General features: G+C 35.5%; 1 long non-coding RNA gene across 2 annotated transcripts in view; it reads left to right on the plus strand.

Annotated features, from left to right (window-relative positions):
- Nucleotides 1–1,827: 1,827 nt before the first annotated feature.
- LOC122236432 overlaps nt 1,828–20,192 on the plus strand; it is a 67,053-nt gene continuing 48,688 nt past the window's right edge. For both annotated transcript variants that reach the window (XR_006214484.1, XR_006214485.1), the window contains exons 1-2: nt 1,828–1,868; nt 2,274–2,402. This is a non-coding gene — a long non-coding RNA (uncharacterized LOC122236432). The remainder of the gene's footprint in view (nt 1,869–2,273; nt 2,403–20,192) is intronic.

Raw genomic sequence — 20,192 nt, forward strand, 5'->3', positions numbered from 1 at the left:
TTTTCATGGTAGTCTGGGAGGGCTTCACTAAGAAGGTAATAACATGTGCAAAGTAGGGAGGGAATAAACCATGTGAATGTTAGGAGGAAGCATATGATGGGCAAAGGAAAGATCAAGTGGAAAGCTCAAGATGCCTGAGTTGGGTGGAGTATTCAAGTAACAGCAACTGCTAGGTCATTGTATGCACTTTCCCCTTTTCTTCTGGGCCCTGACATAAGATACAATTCCAGAATTTTAGCAGAGCAGGAACTTATTTTTCCTTACATTATAAATATAAAAAGCAAAGTGTGAAAATGAATCTTCCTATGGAGCAGTATATAAGGGGAATGGGTAGAGGATGATGACTAGTTAGGAGGCAAAAAATGATGGTGGCTTGGACCAAGGTGGTTATGGTGAAGGTTATGGCAAGTGGCCAGATTCTGGAGACAGAGCCTACAAAATTTGCTGATAGATTGGATGTGTCCTGGGAGAGGAAGAGAGGCGTCAAGGATTTTTTTAGTGACCTTTCCCCTCCATTATGCTATCAAATTAATGTTAGGAAAATACACATAGTCAGTAGAATTGCTTTCATAATGTTTTTTATTTGCTTTATTTATTTGCTTATATTTGCTTTATAAAATTTTTATATAAAATGCTTTTATTTGCTTGTAATAATTTGCTTAATTGCTTTGTAATGTCTATTATTGGTTTTCAGTTATCAGTTACTGAACCTGTATTACTTAAGAAGAGCTTTCAAAAAGCACAATGTAGAACTTACTATCAAGCCATGTTATACTACAGTATTAGTTATTTTCAGCACTATTGGCATTTAGAGCCAAACCATTCTTTGTTATGGGGTTGTCTGTGCATTACAGGAAGTTTAGCATCATTTTTGGCCTTTACCCACCAGAAAACAATAGCCACTGTCCATCAAGTTGTGATAAACAAATGCTCCCTGATCACTAGAATCTTTTCTTAACATTATAACAAATGAATAAGGTCTTATTATTAGTTATCTAAAGTAGTTGCAGACATTTATAAAAAATACATTGTACTGATGAGGAAGCATAAGGCAAGCTAACACCCCACAGCCCACAGACCCCCATTCTTCAGGCACTCCTGGCTGCACAAGAACAAAGGAAAGGGAAAAACCAATGGTTAACTGATGGAAATCACAGTCATGCAGGACATTATTTCCATCAGTTTACAAATATCTTAATAAATTATAAGAAAAAGGCAATCTTATCAATAGCCTAACCTCCAGAAACCCATAGGTTCAATTTCCTGGACTCCTAACATCTCCCTCCCTTCCATGGTGATGTGGGGAACAAAAGCAAGATGAAAATATAAATAAAATTAAATTTATTTAGAACCTGCAGCCCATTGGCAAATACTTGAGACAGGTGAAGTATAACATTCCTCCAGGAACTCCTTACCATCTTAACGTTACTGCTTTGGTAGAAGGAAAAACAACCTTAGCTTGTTGTTAGCTAGGCCTCCTATTAGTAGCTAAGGTCTTCTTCAGCATATGAAAGTTCTTTTGGAAACCTCCCTTGTGCCTTAACCTCCCCCAACTCCATAGTATGTTATCAGTCACTCCTCACAACCCCACTGCAGCTCTTTCTGCCTAGGGATCCTGTCCCTGTGCTTTAGTAAAATCACCTTTTTGAACCAAAGACGTCTCGAGAATTCTTTCTTGGCCGTTGGCTCTGGATCCCCAGCATCATTCCAAAACTGCATCATTACCAGGCAATTTATGATGTGTGTCATAGGTCATAATTCCATTTATTCACCATAGCCATACAATGAGGAAGTTACTATTGTTCTGTCATTTTACAACCGAAGAAATCACAGTGTAATGTATTCACTCACTTCCTCAAAGTCTCCACGTGAGTGAGTGAAGGAAGTGGGATGATCTAGAAGTCTAGGCCCTTCTTAACATTTCTTTACAGAAGATGCTTCAAATCTACATTTGTTCAAGAGTTTGTCTTCATGACTTTAAAATATGCTGTGGATTAATGAAAATATCAAAGTTGTATTACCACTTAATATCAGGAAGAAAATTGCTTGGTTTAATAACTTTTTAAAACTTTCTTATTCATATATTGCAAACATAGAATTTGGAAAATATACCGTTGCCCAATCAAATTGTAACATTGTTAATATTCTTGAATGTTTACATTTAACCAAAAACTATATAATACCAACTTTTCAAACTAGTAGGTTTAATTTTTTTTTCTCAGAGGAAACATTTTAAATTTTAACCTGGATTTCATTAAAATATGTTTCTTCAGATGTGTGAAGGGCTGTGAAGAAGTGGGAGAAAGAACACAGTGTGACAAAACTATGACAAAGGAGTTAGGAAAAACATTTCAGGAACAAAGAGAACTAATTAACTCAAGCATATGGTTCATCTCACTCTGGTAAGAGCTAAATGCCTTTTATGCACTTCAACTGTTCACAGTACTGTGGGGTGGCTACTCACATGATCATAAATAGATAAAAAACTATTAGAAAGCATTGAAATTCATAATGCATACTATATTTTACAAAATAGAAATCCTTTCCTTCCTAATTTGGTGATCCAATATATTAAATTTCCCAGTTAGCTTGGAATTAAAAAAAAACAAAAAACAAAAAACCTAATGTAGATTAGTTTTTATTTTTCTTAAAAAAAATGCTATGACAAATATATGTCAAAGGTAGGTGGGTTTCTTTTAGTGTATCAGAAACATCAGTGGTTAAAAATAGTTACTGCTTAATTCTATAAAGAATGATGTAAATTGTGCAGAAAATTATATCTTTACTATTTCCTGGACATTTCTCTAAGTGTAATATTTTGGATAGTTTTGAAAATTCTTGTGTGAACTACCTTTTTCTCTTCAATGCATATTTTAGAGTATAAGGAAGGCATGTAAGTTAATTGAGTTTTGAATGAGATCTACATTCCTATATAATCTCTTTTTAACACAAAATATTTCTAATCTAAAATAATTATTTCAAAGTAAAATTTTCAGAAGCAGAAACATTAAATTTTTTAATTAAAAAATTAAAATTATTTTTATTCTTTCCCAAACTAAATATTTCATTTTCTATTGATATTTACTGGAGAGTGTTATTACTGATAATTCTAAATACCTATGCCCTGCTATTGTCCTAAATTGACTAAGTAGGGAATGAAGGAAATATGCTCCTATTCTCTAAAAAATGGTTATTTTCTGCGTTAGGTATCTGCCAAAGTCTCCTTCATTTGTGATCTTCTCAAAAGTGTGACTCAAAAAAAAGAGAGTGTGACTCAAACCTCATCTAACTTTCAGTCATCTTCAGACTTGAGATTATATCAGAATCTCCTGGGGACATGTTCAAACACAGAGTACGGGGTTCCACCTTCAGAATTTCTGATTCAGTAGGTCTCAGGTGGGGACATAAGAGTTGTGTTTCTAAGGAGTCACAGATGACACTGATGTTGCTGGTCCTGGGACTACATTTTGAGAACCTCTGTGTTTGAGAAAACTGTCCCTGAAAAACCAAACTCTGATCAGTTGCATATCCTGACAGATGTTAGCATTAACCATCCAAGTGTAGTATATACATTTTAGCATTTAATGATACATTTAAAAAGTATTCTCAAATATTATTTAATTTGTAAACTCAGTAACAAGAATGATCCTATTTCTTTTGTATTTTCCAGAGTATCAGGTATTTTGTCCCTCATAAATATGCAATTCAACTAGTAAGCAGGTATGATAGAAATATGAGAAATGTACAAAAGTGTTTTTAATACATTAGGTATTTCTTTGTACACTATTATTATTTAGATGATTTATTTTTATGCCACATTTTTATATTGAAAAATAAGTAACAAGTAATTAAGAGATAATTAATTCAGGAAAGTCATTTGGAGTAAAAAGTTTAGAATCTCAAATCTAACCCTGGTGTTATCAATAGTTAGATTTATGATTTGGGACCATTTGTCCCCTCTGGTTTTCAGTTTTTTCTTCTATAAACTGAGGGTAGTGGATTAAATGAGCTCTAATCCTGGGAATAAGTTTTAAACTGGATGATAACTTTAAAAAAGCACAGACAGGGGCACCTGGGTGACTCAGGCACTTAAGTGGTCAACTCTTGACTTCAGCTCAGGTCATGATCTTATGGTTGCTAGGTTCAGTCCCATGTCTGGCTCTGCACTGACAGCACAGAGACTGCTTGGGATTTTCTGTCTTCCTCTCTCTCTGCCCCTCCCCAACTCACGCACACACACACTCTCTGTCTCTTTCCAAATAAATGAATAAACATTTTAAAAATAATAAAAATTTTAAAAATAAAAGCACACACACATATTGTCTTCTTGCAGACTAATGATACTCTCTTGTTATACTCAAAACACTGTGGTATATGTACAAGAGAGTGAAGATTCCAAGTCTTCTCTTTAAAAATTGGCCACGTGATATGCCAACCTAACAGGGTGTGGAAGAATTAAGGGGATGCCATAACTTTGAGGAAGATGTATGCTTTTCTACATGCCTGAAGGAGTAGATTTGAAAAAAACACCTTTTTTTATTCCTCATGCATGGTACTATGTGCCATCTAATTATACATAGAATTTCAGGAGGGTTTCCAATGCACTTGATAAAGATTTTTTTTTAAACAGTATCAAAACCCTCAACTGTAAAGATATCAGATACCATTAAAGAGTAATTTATAGTCTAAAATAAACCTATCATGTTGAGTACAAGAATCAAATGTGTTATCCTTAAATTAGATTTTAGTGTAAACCTCAATGTGTACTTTGTTCCATAGAATTAATGAACATACACGATTGCTTATTTTCCATTTGTTTTACTGATATAATAAATAAGGATTCTAAGTTGTACTTTGAAGAGCTATTTCTTTATTCTCCTTAACAAAAGGGTTTTATTTCAGTACTTTTGATTTCCCTTAATAATGTTAGTGTGGTTGGCATTTAATAAATCTTATAAATTAGTATAAAAATGGATCGGCCCACAGTCTTGTTTTTTATAAGTCTGACTTGCCTGTTGGGTATGCTGAAAGAAAAATATATTGGTATCACAATTCTTTTAGAACAGTTCAGAATAATTTTTATTTACCTTAACAGAGTAGGAATAAAGTAGGATCTGAGTCTATCTTAGAATTGTTTTTTATTGATGCTTAGAATATTTCTGTGGACCATAAATTCACTTTCATTTGATTAACAAACATCAAAAAAGCAACAAAAGCAACATACACAAAAGCAAATAAAAGCAACAAAAAGCTGAGCTTCTCTGTGTCATACTCCTATTTTGCCAAGTCAACACATTTGCTACATTTTCCAAGTAATAAAGATGAGCAACTGTGTTAATTATAAGACCAGGAGGAATGTACAAATAAGCTTTTTTTCTATTCATCCACTGCTTTGATCCCATTTGACCTGAGAACTGTTGGGATCTTTGGTTTCTCAAAGGCACTGCTGACTATTCAGAGAATGAATATTCAAACAGCTTTGCAGAATGGGTTAGCCATCGGCTGTGCCCTTTATTAGTTGTGTACACTTGAGAAATTTTCTTAATTTCTCTGTGTCTCAGTTGTTTTTCCTTTGCAAAGTGTAAGTACTTTTTTTTAAAAAAAGGGTTTTGTAGAATAATTTTTGTATCCACTTTCAGTTTTTAAAATTTTTTCAGTTTTATTAAAGTATAATTGACAAATAAAAATGATATATACTTAAGGTGTACAATGCGATATTTTCATATAGGTACACATTGTTAAGTGATTATCACAATCAAGCTAATTACATTATTCATCACCTCACATAATTACCTTTGTTTTTGTTGTTCTGGTAATGACAACATTTAAGATCAACTCTATTAGCAAATTTCAAGTACACAATACAGGATTATTAACTATAGTAACCCCTCTGTACATTAGGTATGAGAACTTACTCATCCTGAATAACTGAAACTTTGTACATTTTGACCTACATCTCCACATTTCCCCTACCCCCAGTCTACTAAAAAAGTTGAGCTCATATAAGCAGAGAATAAGTGGTAGTTATAAGACTATACTTACATATTGTAAGTATGCTTTAAAAATACTTCTCAACCCTATATCTCCAATGAGGAAGCATCCACCACCCCAATATTGTGACACCTAGTGCCTTATGCAAAGCATTTCTATTGCTCTTATCAACTGTATTGTAAAGATGAGCTTCATATCCACTAGCCTCTAAAAGCAAACCAATTGGGGAACCTGGGTGTTTTAGTTGGTTAATAGGTTGACTTTTTATTTCGGCTCAGGTCAAGATCTCAGGGTTGCGAGATAGAGAGCGCCACATCAGGCTCCGGGCTGGGCTTGGAGCCTGCTTGGGATTCTCTCTCACTCCTTGTGCCTCTGTCCCTCCCCCCACCTTTGCCCCTGCTTCCACTCACTTTCTCTCTCTTTCTCTAAAAATAGAAAAAGCAGGGGGGGGGGCGGTGCCTGGGTGACTCAGTCCGTTAAGTAGCCCACTCTTGATTTCAACTCAGGTCATGGTCTCATGGTTCGTGAGTTCAAGCCCAGTGTCAGGCTCTGTGCTGACAGCACTGAGCATACTTGGGATCTCTCTCTCCTTCTCTTTCTGCCCCTCTTCTGTTTGTGCACTCTTTCTGTCAAACAAACAAAAACAAACGAACGATTAAAATGAAATAAAAGCAAACCAAGCAACAAAATAACTTTAAAACTTTAAGAGTAAGGTCAGTGTTTAATTCTTCTTCATAACTCTAACAGCTCCTAGAACTTAAAAAGTGCTGACAGAAAGTATTAAATATTCACTTCATAAACAAAATAATTCTTTCTGATAAAATTAGTAATTTTTACTGATTTGTGGTAGATGCAGCTTTGATATTTAGGATCTTGTAAAGCATCAATGAAGAGTCCATTGGCTTGGTCACTGTGGCGTTACGGCTGAATCAGAAACATATGTTAAAAGGGAATGAGCTTCCCAAGTGGGTAAAATAATCTTGAATTAATGTATGTAATAAAGCAGGCATGACAGAACTTGTGAACTCTCTAAAATACCATTAGAGCTCTTAGTGTAATCTCATTTTTGTACTTAGTAGCATCATTGTGTAACTTGGCCTGAAAGAATTTAATTTTAGAATGTCTAAATCACACTTATGGGGAAAATTTTAGAAGAATCTACATTGCGAACTAAGCTTTTCTGTCCTCTAAATTGATATAGGGAAGCATTTATTTTTGTTTCCAGAAAGAAAAGTGGTCAGAAGGGCAAATTATCCATAATTAATGAACTGAACAACATAAAGGATTTTACAATTTTCTTTTATTTAAAGAAAAGCTGTAAAGAAGAAATACTTCTATAAATGACATGTTTAATGGACAAGACTTTAAAAAAATGTCTCATCTGCATGAAGAAGCATGATTATTTCCAATTGGGATAAAACGTAGAAATATAATTGTTCCTTCCTTGTAATGATGCCAAGTACACACTAGTTTTGAATAAATTTTTTTTTTTTGGTTAATTAATTGAAATGATCAAGGCATTCTGACATTACTTTGCAGTCTTTGTTAGCTGATGTTCAAAATTTGATCCACCTACCGTTTTAGTAGATTGGAAGTAGAAACCAGGTTTTGACTTACAAATTAATTTCATGTCAGCATTACTACATTATTTTAATCCTGAATAAATATATTTCATTAACTAAAAGGCAGAGCCACTTAAGGAAAATAATAATTGCCAATATGTATTTACATAAATACAAAGTTCCTCAATGTTATTTTATAAGTGTCAGAGCGAGATTCAATCTCAGGTCTCGGATGCTAACTCCCTAGGCCTATGCATTCTATGATACTGCTTATGCCAATAAAATTGGTTTTTTTGTGTGCCCCTACACCTCTTTTTATGTGCTCCTTTGCCTTCATTCTGCTTCCTTCCAAATAATCATCCGTGATGTACAGACAACTAGTGATATCCATCCAACTCTGCAGATGCTGACTTCAAATGTTACTCATTCTCTGCCCCATTCTTTCACTTTCATTTGTTCTTGGCAATGTGACAATGAGTCTAGTGGACATTCTGGTAAGCTGGCCACTATTACAGGGCTAATAATCCATGTCGAAATTGATTCAGATCAATAAACCATGCTTATATTAAGATAATTAGTAGCAGTGTGGTAGGCTTTTTTGACCACCACTGGCTTTACACACACACACACACACACACACACACACACACACACACACACACACACATATGTATGAAGGTATTCCTTTTCAGAACTGATGAGTAAATGAATTCCCTTTGAATTGTTAGGATTTCCTCATTCTCACTCTTAGTCATAATTATCTTTACTTTGTCATCCTCATCTTGCATTCTTCAACTGGCCAAACTACTTTACAGGAAATGTGTCATAAACTAAAATATACTTCTATTTAGCAAAAGTGGAAAAACAGACTATTAACTATTGAGAACAAATGAAAATGTATATATTAGGGTTACTTACAGCATCATTACCAACATTGGAATAAAATCTGAAATTCTGATTTCTGCTATATCTGGGTCGTGCTAATTTGACCATGTTTTTAAAAATTAGCCATGGTAATAATGTTTGAACATTGAAGGACAACTGGGTTATGTTTTCAAAATATATCTTTCAAACTTTTTTTATCATCTAAAACATAAAGCAAAATAAACAAAGCTCAAATAACAACAACGACCAAAAAAAAGCCCTATGCCTTGATTAATGATTTTTGAAATTATGTTTTAGTTATATAATAATTCAATGTAAAATAACTCGCACGTTTGTAACATCAGAACAATCCTTTCCCTATGGAGTTCATTTATACCTGAGATTCATGTGGTAGTCCTTGGCATTCCACAAAGAAATTAATGCCAGCAGATATTAGTTTGTCTAGACTTCTATTCCAAAAGGCAAACTATTTCCTCAGTTTTAGGACACATAAATGGCTAAGAGGATGATACCATGTATAAAGGAATGGGTTCCAGACATAAAATACCTATAGCTATAAAGGGAGAAACAGATGGTGTACATCAGAATTCTCCCAATAATAAGGAATGTACTATTTTATGTGGATCCCTAAAACCTGGTCTTAAAATCCTTAACAAGCTGAACACACTTGCTCATGGCTCCTCGATCATTAGACTGTAAAACAATGAAGCCTCCTTGATAAGGTAAAAGTGAGTTCTTAAGCTACTTCGGTACTTTCTGACAAAATCCTGAGTTGAGTTTTAAGTTAGATGTGTAAATGAAAGTTGATAAAAATATAATAAAGAGCCCCAAACTAGAAATAGTCCTCAGCATTTCTTTCTTGCCTCCAGGACTCTTTGGCTTCCCCTCCTGCTTTCCCTTATTGCTTCTGTCGCTCCTCCATCTGCTCCATCTGTTAAGGTCCACTTAACAGTGTCGTGTTTGTTGGTTTAAGAAAAACCATGCCAAACAAAAGGCTTCCAATAAGTGATTTTCTGCTAAAATGCAAGGTAATTTGTAGAGCCATCAAAGTCCAAATGTTTTTTACCTCTTGTATCTGTGTGTGTACATATGTTCTTGGGCAATATATCCTGCAAGAAACAATTATGTGGTATGTCAAGGAGTCAATGGTGCCTTTTATAAAATTGTTAAGCAAACATCTAAAAAAAGAGATTGGAAGACAGGTTAACTACTTAATAACTAACTTATTTTTTAGGTCCACTTTAATCATGCTCTCTTTGCTCACAATTAGTGTCACAGAAGTAAATAAGCTACCGTGAGAACACTTTGATCTCAATTACTGTTTGGGTAGAAAAATAAGTTGTTCTTTACACCACCTGAACTGATTTTCTGAATTACTATGTGAGGAGTATTTTTTTTTTCAAGTGATGTAATTGCCTTGTTTTCCATTTAGGGAGGAATACAGAAGAATATATTCCTAAAAATGAAGATATACATATTATTACCAGGAGTAGAAACTTTGTATAATGGAGATAATATTGACCTAGGAATCAGAACTTCTGAGCTCTAATCCTTACTCTGTAACCACCAAAGTTACTTTCCCTTTGGCAAATGTCAGTTCTCTGGGTCTCACTTTCCTAAACTGTAAAAAAAGAGCTTTGGACTTAGTCTTTAAATTACTGTCAAATTCTAAAGTTATTTTTATCTATCTTAATTCAGTTAAATGTGTTTCCTCAAGTATGCTTCCATTACCTCTTACAAGACGAGTTTTTGTTTTTGTTTTTCCTTGAAATTCTCAGAGATTACAGACTTTAACTTAGGGACAAAGGATGATAAACTTGTTTTAGGTAAATGTAGAATAGAATTCAGCAACTCCATTACAAATCATCAACTCTAATATCATTAAATTTTCAGCCTCCTTGCTCATTATAAATTTAAATGTCTTGAAAATCCATGTATTAATTAAGTGAAGTGAGAGATAATTTACGGAATGTACAAGCAATGAGCAGATTCCTGTGTCAGCCCCATATGCAATTTGATAGTAGATTCAAGGAATTTTAGAGCAGACAGGAATTTTATTACTCTTTATTTTCACAAATATGTAAAAAGAAGTAGAGACAGTGAATGACTTCTGTGTGTTCTTTTACAACACTATTGGGGTAAAGTTTACATATAATAAACTAATTTATAGAGTATAATTTTGTGTTTTCACATAGGTATACACCTGTGAATGCCTCACTAAATCAGCATATTTGTCATATTCTTCACTCCCAAAAGCTTCTCTGCCTTTCTGTAATCCCTCCCTATCCTCCTTCTTCATCCCCTGGCAACCATTGACCTGCTTTCTGCTTCTATATATTAGTTTGCATTTTCTATAATTCTTTACAAATAAAACGATACACTATGCAATGCCCTCTACCCCCCCTTTTTTTTTTTTTTTTTTGGTCTGGCTTCATTCATTCAGCATATTTAAAAAAATTTTTTTTAAATGTTTTTCTTTATTTTTCAAAAAGAGCAAGAGAGAGTGCAAACGGGGGAGGGACAGAGAGAGAGGGAGACACAGAATCTGAAGCAGGCTCCAGGCTCTGAGCTGTCAGCACAGAGCCCGAAGAGAGGCTCAAACTCACCAACCGCAAGATCATGACCTGAGCTGAAGTGGGACACTCAACCGACTGAGCCACCTAGGTGCCCCATAGCGTTTTTTTTTTTTTTTTTTTTTTTTTTTTTTTTTTTTTTTTAAGATGCATCCATGTTATTGCTATTGGGAGATAATCCTCCATGGGTCTCCCATGTTTTCTACATGTCTTGTGAGCAGAGTCACCAACTGCTTTTGTTCTGGATTATCTTTGCAGGGATATTTGAATAGAGGAGAGACTTGGAAGATGGCGAGTCTCCCTCCAGAGCAAAGGGCAGGTTTGTGTACTGTCCAGTATGATAAAGATATTGCCTTCCTACAGGGTAAGGTTAAGCAGGCTTATTGCCTAGTATAAAATACTTGAGTCCCTGAGCTTGAGGTCATTGTTCTGTAACATACTGTATTGCATCCCCCATCTTCATATTGTCCTGCTTGAATTGGCGCTAAGGGAACCGTGCTACTCTGCTATTGCTAATGTTGTGCATAAGAAAGTCCTTTGTCTCTGACCCGGGAGACTCTAGCTTGTTAGCTGGCAAATGCAGTGAAATATCAGATCCTTTAGAATTCTTTCCAGTTAGTTCATTATTTTTTATTAGTGACTTAATGCATTTTATGGCTATACCTCAATTTGTTAACCATTTATCAGTTAATGGATATTTGGGCTCTTTCTAGTTTTTGGCAATTACAAGGAAAAAAGCTGTTATGAAAATTTATGTACAAATATTTATGTAAACTATACTTTCTCTTTAGTACATACATAGTAGTAGAATGGCTGGCACACATAGAGGTATATGGTTAACTTTTAAAGAAACTGCCACATGGTTTTACAAATTGGTTGTATCAACCAACATTTCTACCAACATACCTTGATAATAAACTTTATTCGTTACAATATCTTGTAGAATTTATTTCCATACTTTTTTTGTCTTTTGATAGATGTAAGTCCCAAAGGTAGTTATGTTTTCAAGGTGGTATGTTTCATAGGCTGGGCTCCCCTGCTGGGTAGGCTGTGGACGGCTCCACGGTTCAGTGGTACAGCGGGCTGTGTTCCAAGGCTGCCCAGGGTCGCTGTTCAGGCTCCCAGGTTATGTGGGACCAGAGACCGTGCTCAACAGCTGGGCAAGACGGCGGGCCTGGCTTTGCTCTGCAACTGCCCGGGTTCTCTGGCCAGACTTCCGGGATGGGTAGGATTAGAGGATCCAAATCTGCTTCCCTGCCAAGGGGCAGCAGTAAAACGAGTTGCTAGGGCCCTGACTAGAGGCCCGAATTAGGCAGAACTCTGCCAACCAAGCTCCCTGGCGAAAAGGGATGACCAGCAGAGACACCTGCTGGGATCTCTGCCCAGGCACAGCTGTAAGTAGGCTCTGGGTTCTGGCCGCTGTAAGCCCCACCCCCACCATCGTCAGCTCCCGCCCATTCCCTCAGTGATTCCGTCCCAGGCGAGACCCAGTGGGCCCCTGGGAAGCGTCCTGCAACGCTGGGGAAACAGGATGTCCACCTCTGGTTCTCTTTAACCCCTTGTGACGAGGTACGTCCAGAGCAGCCTTGAGGCAGAGCTGCGCCCCGGTTTGGGGGAGGGACGACGGGGCCAGAGTGGAGCCACTTCTCTTACCCTTCTAATATGGTCTGTCTTGGCGTCTGCTGTGCAGGGGGGTGCTTCAGCCTTACCCCTGGGTTCTGGGATTTTTCTCAGTGGTGTCTTGTCTGTGGATGGATGCTGATCGATCTTGTGACTGGGACTGAAGTCAGGATGATGTTACCTCCTCAGAGGATGGGGACTGGCCCAGCTGGAACACTGGTGGCAAGCTCCTAACAGCCCAGAGAGCTAGGTTGGTGGTGGTGGACCTTTGTAGGCTGAAAAGAAGCAAACTATTGATACACACAACTTAGGCGAATTTCAAAGCCTTTGTTAAGTGAAGGTGGTAAAACATTATATTCTGTATGGTCCCATTTATATGAAATTCTGGAAAAGGCAATGTTATGATAGCAGATCAGTACTGCTTGGGTCTGGGAATTGAGGAAGGGAATTCATTTCAAAGAGGCCCGAGGCAACTTTCTGAGGTAATGTAAATGTTTTGTAATGTATCGTGGTCATGCTTACAAAACTGCACACAGTTACCTAAACTTAGTAATCTGTACACTTAAAATGTGGGATGAGTTTTATTATATTTAATATACACTTTAGTAAATTTGTAGTGAGAGACAGAGAGAGAGAGAGAGACAGAGAGAGAGAGACAGAGAGAGAGAGAGAGAGACGATTGGGAAGATTAAGGCTTGAACTGGATTGGACCATGAGGTATATCCAACTCTTGATAATTAAGTCCTTATAAAGTACTGAAAAGCCTATCTGACAGACAAAAAGGAATTTATAGGGGCACCTGGGTGGCTCAATCCGTTGAGCATAGTATTTTAGCTCAGGTCGTGATCTCAGGGTTTGTGAGTTCATGAGTTCAAACAGCACTGGGCTCCCTGCTGTCAGCACGAGAGCCCACTTTGAATCCTCGTTCCGCCTTTCTCTGCCCCTCCTGGGCTCACACTGTCTCTCTCTCTCTCTCTCTCAAAAAATGAAAGCATAAAAAAATGAATTTATAGTAAGCTACTTGTAAGGCTAGCCAAGGCAGACAAAAAAGATGCACTTCTCCACCCATTTGGTTTGACCAGAGAAAAACAGCCAAAAAGAACAATAAAGCTTCTGCTGAACAAAGTCCTCTGATTAGCAGGATCCACTTGGCATCTAGAAAATTTAGCTGCTTGAGAATCTCCTAAATGTTGTCTTTAGTTTGGTAACAATTAAGGTACAAAAAGAAACACAAATAGAGGAATTACAGTTGAATGAGCCAATAAATAGCATCTACCAGTTGTTGTTTGCCTTTTCTTATTGATTTGGATATCATTATAATATTTACCAATTGCAATATCCTGTAGCATTTATTTGCATACTTTTTTATCTTTTGATAAATGGAAGCTCTCAAGGTAGTTATGTTTTTCAATGTCTTTTTTATTATTTGAGCTTACTATGTATAATATAAGCAATCTGTTGCTATTCTGTGTTCATAATTGTTATTTTCTATTGTTTTCTAAACATGTATTTTACCTTTTATTTGTATATCTTTAATGAAGTGTAATTGACATATATTATATTAGTTTCACGTGTACAACATAATGATTTGAGAATTGTGTACATTGCAAATTTATCACCACAATAAGTCTAGATAACATCCAGTTGGTTGACTTTTCATTTTGATGAAATGACCCAGAATTTATTTGCATGTGATTTGAGGCAAGGACTCAATTTTGTGGAAAAGTAATTATCTCATCATTATTTACGGAAACTCATTTTCTCCACTATCCTCAAAGCCATTTTTGTCATATGAACATGGTCTGTTTCTTGACACCATCCTGTCCCCCTAACTAGTTTTGTTTTTTTTTTTAATGCAAGCTCTTCTTTAATAACAATTTTAAATTCAGCAATAATGGTAAATTCTTTCAGTAGCTTAATAATTAACCTGTAGTGTCTCTTGTGTTTCCTAGATGAAAAATCATGTTACTTGAGTATAGCTAGTGTTTGGTGTCTTTTCTTTTTCTTTTTTAATTTATGCTTTGTTTGATATCCAAGTCTCTGAATAATATATGTGTTTTTACTAAGCTGTCTGGTTTTTGTGTTCCCCATTGGCTCTAAAAATCAGTATGTTTTTTCTCTTCTGGTTCATGAGTTTTTCTTTCTTTTCTTTCTTTTTTTCTTTACATTTATTTATTTTTGTGAGAGAGCAAGATCAGCAGCACGAGCAAGGGAGGAGCAGAGACTGAGGGAGGGAAAGTCTCAAGCAGGATCCCCACTGTCAGCACAGAGCCCGATGCAGGGCTCTAACTCAGGAACTGTGAGATCATACCTGAGCCAAAATCAAAAGTCAGTTGCATAACCAACTGAGCCACACAGGTGCCCCATCGTTCATGAGTCTCATGGGACGTTCTTATTCCTTGGAATTTTTTTTTTTTTCTGTGAAGACTCTTTGAAACCTGGCTTGAAGACAGGCTTCCCCAAATCGGATCTTAATTTGCTTTTTCTTAGGTTCCTAGGACACTATAGAGATACTTTAAACTGAAATCTCAGCTTGAGTTTTCGTTTATTTAGTATTTTTTAGACCAGTTAGGATAAACATATTCCATTGGAGAACTGACCTGTGGTTATGAATTATCACAGAAGTTTTATTTTGTCTCAGATCTGCTTTCAGCACTTAGATTCTTAAAGAAGCAGGCTTATTTCTTGTTCCTTTACATGTAAGCTATGGGTTTTTAGTGTCCCAGCTATAGGAGTGAGTTTGTCTGCTATTAGATTCTTTTCTGTGGAAAGGTGGCTCTTGGGCTTCTTCTCTTTGTCCTTCTCCCTATATCTTGGGAACAAAAAGTAAAATTTAAGATCACTCTTAGCAAATGCCCTTAAGGATGAGTTGTTTTTAATATCTTAGCAGCTCAACATTGACTTTTAAAAGGTTTTAAAATATTTTATCAAACGTTTTTATTTTTTATTTATTTTTTATTTTTTTAATGTTTATTTATTATTGAGAGACAGAGAGGCACAGAGCGTGATCAGGGGAGGGGCAGAGAGAGAGGGAGACACAGAATCCAAAGCAGGCTCCAGGCTCTGAGCTGTCAGTACAGAGTCCAATGCGGGGCTCGAACTCACAAACTGTGAGATCATGACCTGAGCCTAAGTCGGTTGCTCAACCAACTGAGCCACCCAGGTGCCCCTATTTTTATTTTTTTTCAATCAGGAAGTCATTTAATGTAGTCATTCTCCCAAGCTGCAGAAAATGGATCTGCTTAATCTTTACATGACTAAATTCTGTATTTCAGAAGTTAGGAAAATTATTAATTTTCAAATATTACTTATAAGATTAAGATTAAGAGTTGGAAATTCTTATAAAAATTAACAGAATTAAATATATATTTGCTTCTCAGCCTATTAGCTAGGAAGATAATCATACCTGATTCAAAAATAAATATATTTTCACTTTATATAAACTTGCTATTTTTGATACATAATGACACAAATGTAGAAGACAAAAAATGCCAGAAGTTGTTTAAAAATGCAGATGAAAGAATTAGTATTTTTGGCACAAGGACACATTTTCTATCCTGATCTGATTCAATGAGTATGAACCTAGTTGTGCTCTACTCTTTCCTTCTCTAGAAAAACCATTCAGATTCTAAAGTGGTATGAAAGAGGAAAAAAAATTGTAAAATATCTCTCAGAACATCTTTATCCTTTCCATCTACATTTACATTTCCCATCAGTCCTTTATATTTCCTAATGACTATAATAATGAATATTTAATCTCAGTATGTACTCTGAACTGTAATCTCATAAAACTTAATAGCATGTCAGGTTTTAAGTGCAATCTTTGGGTCTTGATGATGCATACCTTCTTTCCTTAAGCTTCTGCCTGGCACTTTTGCCCAGTTTACCACTATTGAGGCAAAGAACCTATCTGTGGAGTGTCTATATTATGTACATAATAGTTTGACCCTAAAAACAAAGGGATTTGCTGAGGATTTCTAGCTGATATTTCCTTCTAATTGTACTTGAAATGTATGGATTTCATAGAAACACAGCACAAGTGAATCTCAACAGAAAATGCATAAAGATTTTACTTGATCAAACCACTCATTATGGTCCAGAATGGTCCACATATTCCTGCCATGGGGACAAATTATCTTTAATATTGATTTCATTTAAAAACTTATACTAAAGATCCACTTAAATATTAGTATTTCTTTATAGATTCACCCTTTCATTTTTTGATCTCTAATATAAATTTTGGGGAAGCAAAGTTGTTGATGAAAAATATTGTTTAAGTTTTAATATGATCTTTGAATTTGAGTTCCCTGCAAGGGAAAAAAAGATTAAAAAAAATAGACCGAAGACCAAAATTCAGGTTAGAGTTTAGTAATAAAATGTTCATCTTACATATTTTTCAAAGAAAAGGAAATATAAATTGAGAAAATTAAAACAGCACATATATAAGCTGCTTGACAGATTTCAGTATCTCAAAGAGGGTGACAGCAGCAATGTCACATTTCAAATAAACAGTTTTGTGAAATCGTAAAGCTTTTAAAGGAATTATTTAAAATAATGAAGCAAACCCAGTGCCCGATGTATCAAACACATTCTTGGTGGTGATAAGTAAAATTTCTGTGAATATGTACAATGGGTCAAAGTACCAAAATAAAAAATGATAATAATTCTGCCAAAAAATTCTTCATATGAAAGCATATTTTAATATATGACAGTTAACAACATCATACTTCACAGAGAATTTTGTTGTTGTTGTTAACTGGATTTTATTGGAATTCATGAAGGCACAGATTACTAAAAACTAAATTGAATGCATGTGCTTTTCTGGAAGCAAACTCATCTGTGAAGCTGATTGGAAATGCAGTTGAGTGTCGTATCTAAATGTGCTATAGGGGCGTATGTAGAAATTATAATCCTGCTGGGGATGAAGCCTATTATCTTATTACAGTTATAAATATAGTAAACAATAAATTCATTATTATTACCAGATTTGAACTGAAGTAAATCTCTATTGTTGCATGATAAAACCATGCATCATAAATCAACCATGCTAGCTCTTATAATACTTTTTTCTAATGAAATATCTTGAATTGCATTCACATCAAACTGGAAACTACACTTAAACCGTTATTGACTATGGCTCCTCTGAGGACAATAGTGAAGTGTTACCATTGTTTTCCATTTCAAAAAAGAAAATAAATTGAAGGTCATGAATAAAATTTCTTTTCAGTTTTTGGCAAAATGGGTATAGAATTTAAAATATCACAGAAGCAGGGTAATAGTTTCATTTTTACGCTGAAGTGGGAAGTGTTCTCAATATTCCACATTCTACCAAAATATAATCTCCTTGCGGGCGCCTGGATGGGTCAGTCGGTTAAGCGTCTGACTTCAGCTCAAGTCATAATCTCACAGTTCATGGATTTGAGCCCCATGTAGGGCCCTGTGCTGACAGCTCAGAGCCTGGAGCCTGCTTCAGATTCTGTGTCTGACTCTTTCTCTGCCCCTCCCTCTCTCTCTCTCTTTCTCTCTCAAAACTAAATAAACATTAAAAAAAAAAAAGTACAGTGGTCTGTCTAGATTTAAAATTTAGTTTCCTAGGTAAAAACTAAACAACCATATAACTCTCTCTGGCTATCTTCAATAGGTGAATGTCTACTCATCTGCACTGCTTATGGGTCTATTCTCTTCTTTATGATCTTTAGGTAAGAGGGTTTTGGCAATCAAAGACCAGGTTTTTAAATTTCTCTTGTCACCTGTCGCTGTGTACAAAAACACCCCAGAATTTAGTGTCTTAAGACAACAATAATTTTATTTATTTGTTCACAATCCTGTAATTTGGCCAGGGCTATAGGGGAACAGAATGTCTCCCCTTTACTTGGCATCAGTTAGGCTAATTTGACTGGTGCCAGGCTCAACTCCTAGATACCCTCAGTTATAAGGTGAGGGCAAAGTGAAACTGTCTCTTGGTTAGAAGCTCAGCTAAAGCTATTAACTGAGGCTTGTATTCTCCTCTATGAGCTCTCTCCATGTGATTAGGCTAGGCTTTTCACAGCATCATCGTCTTAGAGTAGTTGAATTTTGTGCATGATGGTGCACTGTCCCCAAAGTGCAAAAGCAGATGTTGCCAAGCTTAAGCCCAGAACTCCCACAACTAGCAGTGTCCTATCACTTCTGCCATTTTGTGTTGCTTAGGAAACATGTTCAAATTCAAGAGGATTAGACTACAAAACATGTAAATACAGGGAAGTATCATAACAGATTATCATGTACCTCAGTACTACCCATGCAGATGGCACTAACTGCATAGTTCGTATATGAATGAATTATAGATTATCTGAATCATCTGATTTCAATGTTTTATTACCTTGATTATGTTTTTCCTGGAGGTTAGCTGGAACTTCTTGTTTAATTTAAACATCTTTTCCCCAGTTCAAATTACTATAGCTTATAGCTAATAAATTGTCAACATCATCTTCACAAAGCATGTTTTTAGTTAAACACAAGCCATTTCCTTTCTGTCTGAAAAACAAACCCATTTTTGTTCCCATATAGGAAATAAGAAAGACAGCCAAATACTTGGCAAGTTAATGACTTGCCCTTAGAAAGTAGAAGAGTTTCTTTGAATCAAACACAAGATAGTTTGAGTACTTTTAGGGAGCTGTATAAGGAAGAGCCATTTCACAGGAATAATTTCATCCCTGGTGTCAGGAATGGGCCCTTAGTTGTAATTTAGGATTCCTAAATTTAAGTCCTAATTCTGCTGCAATCAAGCAATGTATCTTAATCAGCCCTGATCTCCAGGGGTCTGTTTTCTCAACCGTAAAATGAGGGAATTGTACTGAAAATTTCTGGAAAAGAAAATCTTTCAGCTACAACACTCTAAGGTTCTATTCATAAAACACAAAGCATTTGCAATTAAAGAGAGTTTTGATTTCTTTTTATTTACATAGTGTTTTATGTTCACACTATGAAGAGGAATGACATCCCAGATCTACAAACATGTACATTTTTGAAAAATATTTTACGTTATGTTTGGAATAGCTCTGGTTAAGTTTGAGATTTATTTTTCCAGGAAAAAAAAGATATCTGTATTTTATAATATATTTCCTTATAGATTGATTCTATGTGGCTGTTTTTCTTAAAACCATTTCTATTTATATACAAAAGATTCAAATAAGTGAATGGAGTTTTTGAATTAGAAAACAAATTTATAGGACTATAAACAATTATTATGGTTTTACAATGTCTGAACATCATCTGATTCCCTCTGATTCTATGTTTATGTCACCATAGACCTGGTAAGAGATCCCCAAGCTCTATGCCTTACTAATAATGGGTGTTAGATAAAACATTAATTAAGTTAGTAGGTGAGTAAAGTTCTTAACCAGTAGTAGTCCAGTGATATTCTGAAGGCTTGCATCTGCTTGTGAAAACTGATTGTGTCTATTTCTTCCAAATATTCATTCAATAAGGTCATGTTGGTAGGTGACATTAGCCATTATGGAAATATTTACACCATGGAAATCAGCAAATACTGCATATCAGTGTTCTTTCTTTTTTTCTT

This window comes from Panthera tigris, chromosome A2 (assembly GCF_018350195.1).
Source record: "Panthera tigris isolate Pti1 chromosome A2, P.tigris_Pti1_mat1.1, whole genome shotgun sequence".
NCBI lineage: Eukaryota > Metazoa > Chordata > Mammalia > Carnivora > Felidae > Panthera > Panthera tigris.